Below are 9,051 nucleotides of genomic sequence, written 5' to 3' on the forward strand. Positions count from 1 at the left end.
ACATTTGGATGGTAAAATTTACAAAAATAAAACTTAGATGATAAAATTTACAAAATAATAAAAGTTGAGTGTTAAATTTTACAATTAAGTCAAAATATGCATCAAATTTCTTTCATATGAATACTTGTTGAAAAGTTTATCCAAATAGGATTAAAATTAATTTGTACACCTTAACATTTTAGAAGCTTCCACACGTTTTTTCCAAAAGTTAAAAATATATAACTTGATTTTAACTTGTGAGAACAGTTTGCTTCATTTTAGCTTTTTATATTTCTTATAGTACCTGCAATATGTCTATCCTAACTAGGCTTTGTGTGTACTGGGGAACAAGTGTATTATTGTTAGTAAATGGGTGGTCTAGGACTTTTGTTGTTGTCTTGAAAGGAAGGGTATCTAAACTATTATGGGTAGTTGATGAGGCTTAACGGTTATCCTGAAAAAATGTAGTGGAAATATTAGAATTGTAAAATGAAAATGAATTGGAGGGTGAACAACACTTTGTGCAGCGTAGCTATCAGATTAGGAAATAAATCAACTAGTTTAAAAAGTGGATCAGAATTCAGATGTATGAAGTAGAAACTGAGACTTAAAGAAAATCACATACATGAAAATAACGAATTTCCTTTGTTTGATATTATAGAGCCTGTAGTAGCCCTTATACCCCACTGAAGACAGTTGGTATGCCCAACGATAATAACTTTGTCCTTTAGAAATGCAAAGTTGCAGTAGAGCATAGGTAAACAAAGGATTGTAATCTGATTCCTTATTGACATTGTAAAGCACCTCATAAAGAGATTGATCATGAAGCATAGGTTATGATGGACAATCACCCTAAAAAGAAACTAGCTAGAGCTCTTTACTCGAAAAATAAGGTGCTCTTGGTTTGATTTTTTTTTTTCATTTTAAAGAAAACAAAAAATAAAAGTAAAAACACGTTTATTTAAAATGGAGAAAATATTTCTCCAAAAATGTTTTAAAAAACAGGCTAAAAACTAAAATCAACGTTTTTCGTTTTTTCTAAAGAAGTAAAAACATGATAGCACCTCAGATCCATATTTTCTTTTCGTACATGTTTTTATAAATCTTAAAAATTTGAAAATAAAAATTATTTTTAAAAAAATATTCAAACCAAACGTTACCTAAATCTCTTCCACATTCAATAAGTGTTAATGGTTCCTTTCAACCATGAGTTTTGTTTAGACTTCTCAACACAGGAAAATAGGTGGATGGTTCCTGACTTGTGAAGAATATGATTTAATAAATGCCAACTATTTGGCATTATTAGTCCCCATTTGCTTAATAACCTGACCAAACTTTGAACCATGCTGAAGAATTTTATAATTGTGGTCAATATTTCTGATTTGACTCGAGCCAAATAGATTTAGGAAAATCTTACACGATCATCAACCAAGGTTAAATTAAATAATATTTCCACTTATGCCAAGGGATAATTAGACCATCCTATAAAGTCCCTTTATACAAACTCTATCTTCTAATCGATCACTCACTTAATTCTCCCCCTTTATTTTTGAGTTTAAGCTTCACTTGAAGTTAAGTTATTTAATTATATGAGTTCTTGATTTAATCTCAACTTTCTCTCCCCCTTTGGCATCAACAAAAAGCCAAAGTGCGTATAGAGACATAAAATCATACATTCACTCAATCATCCAAGCATTTTAATCCATAAAACAATCAAGGAGGATAGTAATTCATACATAAACTAAGCAAGGAAGATAATAATTCATCCATAAACTATAATAAAATGTTAGATAATTAGAAAGTCATCCAAGATAACCAAATTAAAACAACTAATTTAGAAAGTAATATACTAATAAGTGTATCAAAACATAGCCAAATGCACGACTTAGAAATAGAAACTATAATAATAATCTAAGTGGATGGTGACAGTGGAAGGTCAAAGCAATCAATCAAGTAATTCAAACATATCAAACAAGAATCACACAAGGATTGAAGGATATAGATCACAAGCATCATCAAACATTCAGATTTGTTAAAGGTAATTTAAAAACTTGGAAAGTTCAAAGAACACAATCAATCATTTTAAAAACAATCCCAAAACAACAATCAACAAAAAAATGTTAGTCATCGTGTTAACAATTTAATTTAAAATTAATGAACTGAACCACTTAAGTTGAGTAACTGGATAAGATAATACATTTTTCTGTGATTGGAATGTTTGATCTTCATCATTGGAATGAAATGGAAATCAGATTGCCATCATGATTTTAGTCCCTTTGAGTGATGTCCTCTTCACTCTCATAGTCTTTTGTTAGAAGGTTGATTTCCTCCTTTTCAGATCCTTCGGATGAATCATTGTCATCTCAAGCGATGTAAGCCTTCTTAGTCCTTCTTTCTTCATGGCTTTTCTTATCATTCTTCCAGGCCATTGCTCGTTTGAGGGGCAATTTGCTTTTATGTGACCAAGTTGGTTGCACTTGTAGCATCTAAGAGTTGGAGAGCCTTCTTGGAATCTTTTTCCATGGTTGAAATTTTGACGCCTCTCGATTCTTCTATTCTTGACAAATTTGTGAAACTTCTTCACACCGAGTGAGAAGTCTTCTTCATCTTCTGATTCTTCATCTTCATTTTCTTTTTGCATTGATGAGGAGGCTTTTAGTGATATGCTTCGTTTCCTCTTGTCGGTTTCTTCATTTTGATTTAGCCGTTGGAGTTCCATCTCATGTTCCTGTAATTTGCCAAAAAGTGTGGCAAGAGACATAGAAGAAAGATCTTTACTTTCAGAAATGGCAGTTACCTTGGGCTTCCATTCCCTACTTAGGCATCTCAAAACTTTATTAATTAAATCTTCATTAGGAAAGGTTTTTCCTAAGGAGGCAAGATCATTAACTATGTGTGTGAATCTTTTCTGCATGCTTTGGATGTTCTCATTTGTGTTCATCCTAAAGAGTTCATATTCATGGGTTAGTGTATTAATCCTAGATCTCTTAACATCAGTTGTGCCTTCATGTGTGAGTTGAAGTCTGTCCCACATCTCCTTAGCACTCGTGCAGTTTGAGATTCTAAAATATTCATCTATTCCTAGGGCAGAAGTAATAATGATTTTGGCTTTAAGATTATATTGAACTCTTTTTTTATCTTCTTCAGACCATTTCTCTCTAGGTTTTTCTATTGTTGTGCCTGTTGATGTGATTCCATCTACTATGGTGGGTACATGAGGTCCTATATCTATGGCTTCCCAAATGTTGTAGTCTATGGCTTCAATAAAGATTTGCATTCGGGTTTTCCAGTAGTGGTAACCCTCACCATTAAAGATCCACAAGGGATTTACCCTCCCTTGTTCTCTTTGAACAACCAAGTACATGTACCCTCTACTTAAACTGATTCACAAGAGATGTATCCTCTCTTGTTCTCAGTATTACAACTCAAGTAGATGTACGCTCTACTTGTACCACAAAGGATGCACGCTCCAATGTGTTAAGACAAAGAATTCTTAGGCGGTTAGTCCCTTGAATCTTTGTAAGGGGAAACAAAAGATATCTCAAGTGGTTAGTCCTTTGAAATCTTTTGTTCAGAGGGAGGAGGAAGAATCAAAAGAATTCTCAGGCGGTTAGTCCTTTGAATTCTTTTGGCAAGAGGGAGAAGGAAGAAAAGATAGCACACTTTTGTTTTTTGCAGAATTTCCACTTGCAGAAAAACTAAGTTTTGAAACCGAAGTTTAGAAAGCTTTTTGGCAAGAGTTTTTGCAAAGAAAAACAATGGGCAATGGTCAGAAAAGATTTGAAAGAGATATGTGTTTTTTGGATGCTTGTAAAATGCGTGCCAAGGTCTTGCTTTTATAAACTCTTCATGTCTGGTCAAAAAACCATTGGAAGAGTTATGACTTTTGAGAAAATCATGTTAAGAGTTATAACTCTTAACTTTTTCTTCAAAACTATTCACTGGTAATCAATTACCACAATGGTGTAATCAATTACACAATGTATTTTATGAAAAGTTATGACTCTTCACAATTGGATTTGAATTCCAACGTTCAAATTCACTTGTAATTGATTACTAATATAGTGTAATCAATTACACTATTTGAAAATCATTTTGGAACGTTACAAATCATTTGAAAACATTTTGAAAACCAATTTGGTCACTGGTAATCGATTACTGCCAACTGGTAATCGATTACCAGAGAGTAATCACTTTGGCAACTTTAGAAAATTTGAGAAAATTCTTTTGTAAAAAAAAAACTGTGCTATTTGGTTTTTGAAAAAATCTTTTAATACTTATCCTATATGAAGTCTTGACTTGTTGCTTCTTGATTTCTTCTCTTGAATCTTGAATCTTGGATTGGATTCTTGATGCTTGATCTTGAAGTCTTGAATCAATCTTGAATCAACCACTTGGGCTTTTGGCATCATCAAAATTGCTTGGTTCATCATTATGAAGCTTGCTTCTACAAATAGTGCATGCTAAGAGATATTTTATGATAACTCAATAACACAAATTTTATTGTTTGTTCCATTATTATTGTTTTGTGACTAGTCAACTTATCAAAGAGATATTTTGCAGTTTTTGTCCATGAAACTTGCCACAGTGAACCCAGAACTAAACTTTGATGTAGACATGATCATATCCAAGGATGTAAGTGAAGGTCTTAATCCTCTAGGCCCATTTACTATTTTTAACACAAACAACTAAGATAATTTCATTTATCTTCAATTAGATTCTTCATTCACGCATAGGACATGGAACTGGTGCATATGGTCCTAGTATCAATTCCTCTCACACCTTCCCCAATCGAAGTTTCCATGGAACATTGGCTGGCATGCCTAGTGCATCGTCACAATTCCCTCCTTGGCCACAGGTAAAGAGAGTTAAGATCTTTGAACATTGGCTGATTTGTGGGAAGTAATTTTCTACCCTCTTTCCTTTCATTGAATTTGCTTTTCCATATATTTTTCTTTATAAATATTTAAAATTTTCTTAGGCTTTAGGCCTTGCTTATCTACATCTGGGTAGGTTTACTGCAGCTATAAAGGTACCTCCTTTGCTTGGATCCCTTTTATATCTTATGGACGATTGATCTCTCAATTGTTGTTTTACTTATGGGTTATGGGTTCTTCATCAGTCTAATGGCCATGCAATTGAGTTGGATGATATAATGGTCTTTGCTTTGGTGGAAAGTGGAAATATCTCTATGACTCTTGGTTCTTTTAGCAAGGTACACTTTGCTAATCATTAGTCATTATCCTGATGCCTTTCTCATCCAAAATTGTTGTTCTCAGTGGTTGGATTCTTCCTTTCATTTGTTTTCCATGAGTTTGATGCAATGATTGTAAATTGTGGTACTATACTAGTAATTGGCCTGATGGGGTGTTTGGCAACTTTCAAACTAGTTTAAAAGGGTACAACATGGAACCAATGACAGAATGTTAAATAGAATAGAATTATGTTACAACTTCGATAATCTATTTCTCTTTCTCTCCTTTTCTCTCAATACTCAAACACTTATATGGTATCTGGAACTTTAGAAGCCTCAACAATGGAATCCAGTCCTACACCACCACCAACACCACCCAATTCAATATCTCTGTCACAACATTCACCTTACCACCTCTGTGATCAAAATCACTCGCATCACAAACTACATTGCTGCATTTTATGCCAAGGCAACCAACATTTTGCACTTGTATAGCGGTGAATCCTTCTTCTCCTTCATCATATCCATGCTTCCTCTAGCAGTGTGGTATGTGACTCAAAATCACTAAAGGCACAAATGGGAAGGATTCTAGTTGTGTTGTCATAACTGAATTCATTATAACTGAATTCAGTTGTCATAACTGAATTGGTCTTGGCACCAAAGTATAGCCTTTGTTCCTAGAGCTAGCAACTAGAGTGTATATATATTTGATCATGTTATTCATTAAGGGAGTTTTTGAAGAAGAGAAAAACAGACAGAGAGTTCAACAGAAAAGAAGAGTTAGTAGATTGAGATAGGTTTTGAAAAGAGAAACCGAAAGAGATCAAGCTATCTATTGCTTGTATTGAACTTGTAATTTCTTCATGATCAATGTGATGATGATGAGCTGCCATTTCTCATGGATATAGGCACATTGCTGAACCATATAAATCTGGTGTTGATCCTTGGTTGCTTGCTTTGCTATGTTTTTTGTTTTTCTTTGATCTTGTGCAGGTTCTACAGGTAGCAGAACAGGCAGAAGAACTAACAGGCAGCACTTGTAACGACCCGCCTCGTCACTACGATATCATCACTCTAATATGCGATAATTTCAATTTTTATAAAAAGAACTACCTTAATTTTGCTTATGAGAATAGAAGTAATTTTGTCACAACATACATTCATCCAACAACATGCCATTACTTAAGTGAATATATAATTATATAGGAATAGTAACTTGTTACACATCATACGCATAATGGAAATTAAATCTGTTCATAAATATAATTAAAATCCAAGTTTTACATCTTTAACTCAACAAAATAAAACTTAAACCAACTACGGAGGAGTTGATTACAAAACACAACTCTCTCCAAAAATAATGTCAACTTCATCACGTCAGCTCGGCAACTCCTCACCAGAATCTTACTCCTTGCACCCTGTTGCTGTCATTCTACTCCCACGAACAATGTTCGTGATCATCACATGTATCAACCACACGATACAAAATTGCAAGGGTGAGTTCATTATAAAAAGATCCAATACCAATTCCAAATAAACACAATTAGCAAGAAACATAGGCAAACAGTATGAGCTTACACAACATTCATTATTCAACACTCACATCCAACAATTATTCATCATCCACATTCAACATTTACTCATCATCCATATTCAACAATTTCTCATCATCCATCCATGGATCCAATCGAGACTGCACAGAATGATGCATTCACCTGACTCAACTCTTAGATGCAATGTGGTATGTACCAACAACCAAATCTCAAGAAATAGCCTAAGCGTGTCCACACGACACTCTCACTTAGGGAATCATGCATAGTTCGTCGAGACCATCCGGTTGTGCACGTAACTGCCCCCCTCCCATAGGTGATCAGCCTGGGAGCCTAAAGGAGTTCCCTACCAGGTGACAAGCCCCCTCAGTACAAAGTACACTCCGCCACAGTTATTCTATTTCTTGTGTCGTATGAGCTATGAACATGGCCAAAAGTAAGTGCCAAAGACCATGGACCAATTAAAGCGCCTAAGCATCCCCTCAGAAATGATTAGATTCTCTAACCACGCTTGTCACCCATGTCTGGGCCATCCGACAAGGTCAGTGCACTCTACCCCCTATAACATATACTACATACGACGTATGAACATGGCCCAAAGCAAGTGCCAAAGACCCTGGAAGGTCAGTGCACTTCGCCCCCCACGAACATACACAACATCCAACATATGAAAGTGGCCCAAAGCAAGTGCCAAAGACCTTGGAAGGTTAGTGCACTTCGCCCCCCACGAACATATACAACATGCACATGCCAATGCATTTCCAACATCAATCAACATTCCATTTCCATGTCATTCTCAACATAAATATCATCTCGTCTCAATGATGTTATCAACAACAACAACAACCTCATTTCATATTCACATATTCATCAACAATAACAACAATTCATGTTGACATGGTCTTTATTAACAACGTCATCTCAAATCAATGTCATCATAATTATCATTATCATCACATATCAATTAAAATCCTCAATAGCGACATCAACAAAAAATCGCATTTCGCACACACACACACACACACACACATATATATATATATATATATATATATATATATATATATATATATATTTCATGCCTGAGATTCACACTCACAGGTCTTCAAACAACACAAATCAAATAAAGACAACAATATCATTCATCACAAAACACACACACACACACACACACACACACACACACACACACACACACACACACACACACACACACACACACACACACATATATATATATATATATATATATATATATATATATATATATATATATATATCGCATCCCATTCGTCAAAACATAATTTTTCCTAAAAAACCAGCATGCATATCAATACCAATTTCATCGCATCCCATTAGTTAAAAACATCATTTTCTATAAAAGAAAAATCAACATGCAACAGGGACAAGCAGTTATCCTCATGGCTAGGTTCCTTGACCCTAACTATGGTGTTAAAACGGTAAATTTTATAATAAACTCCCCTCACCTATTGTGAGCTACCCGCGGGTTCCTCATCACGTCACTTGGAGATTTCTTTTTCTTCTCTGCTCGTTGGTTCCACGCAAGCCTCTACCATGTCAAAACGAAGGAGACTTAATATGGATTTCAGAAAACAAAGCTAATAACAATGCTCTGGGTCAAACACCCACATCACTACATGAAAGAGCTGAAAGCATTTTGGGTTTTACAAAGGAACATCATTTGGAAATTCCGACCACGCCAATGTGACTGAGGTTCAGTGTAGGTTACAAAAATAACATGCATTTCATGAAATGATAACGTTTACAAAGTCTCTTTCTCTAGGGTTTTTCAAAGGAAGCGTAAAACATGTAATGGCGGTTCCAAAGTCAGAAAAGATGCAAAGACAAGTTGAAACTAACAAGGAACAAGCATAGAACCATGGTTACCTCGAAGAAAAATGAAAGGTCAGATTAGGGTTTTGTTATCTACCAAAACCGCAAGCCAAGTTGGAAGATTTCGCTTTGGTTGAAGGGTTCCTCTCGGTGTGGGTTTCAACGGAGAACAACAACGGTTTGTGGTGGCTAATGGTGGCTGTGGGTGATGGACAAAAAGCTTGAAATGTTGGAAATGGTTTTGGAAGAAAGAAAGGAGAAGAAATGGCGTTTTTCCTAAGCTATTTGGACTACAAGGCTCAAAACGCACAAGTGAGTAATGCTCTCCGGAACGGAAATGTCGTGCACACGCTAGACATCTTCTCAAAGATCCCAACGGTCAGATTGTGGACAAGTGTCTTGTGAAGCTGTAAACCAAATTTCGAGAAGATCCAACGGTTAACGAAGGCTGGACAATGTTTTTACTAAGGCATC

The sequence above is a fragment of the Glycine max genome, chromosome 17 (genome assembly GCF_000004515.6).
Source record: "Glycine max cultivar Williams 82 chromosome 17, Glycine_max_v4.0, whole genome shotgun sequence".
In the NCBI taxonomy this organism is placed as follows: domain Eukaryota; kingdom Viridiplantae; phylum Streptophyta; class Magnoliopsida; order Fabales; family Fabaceae; genus Glycine; species Glycine max.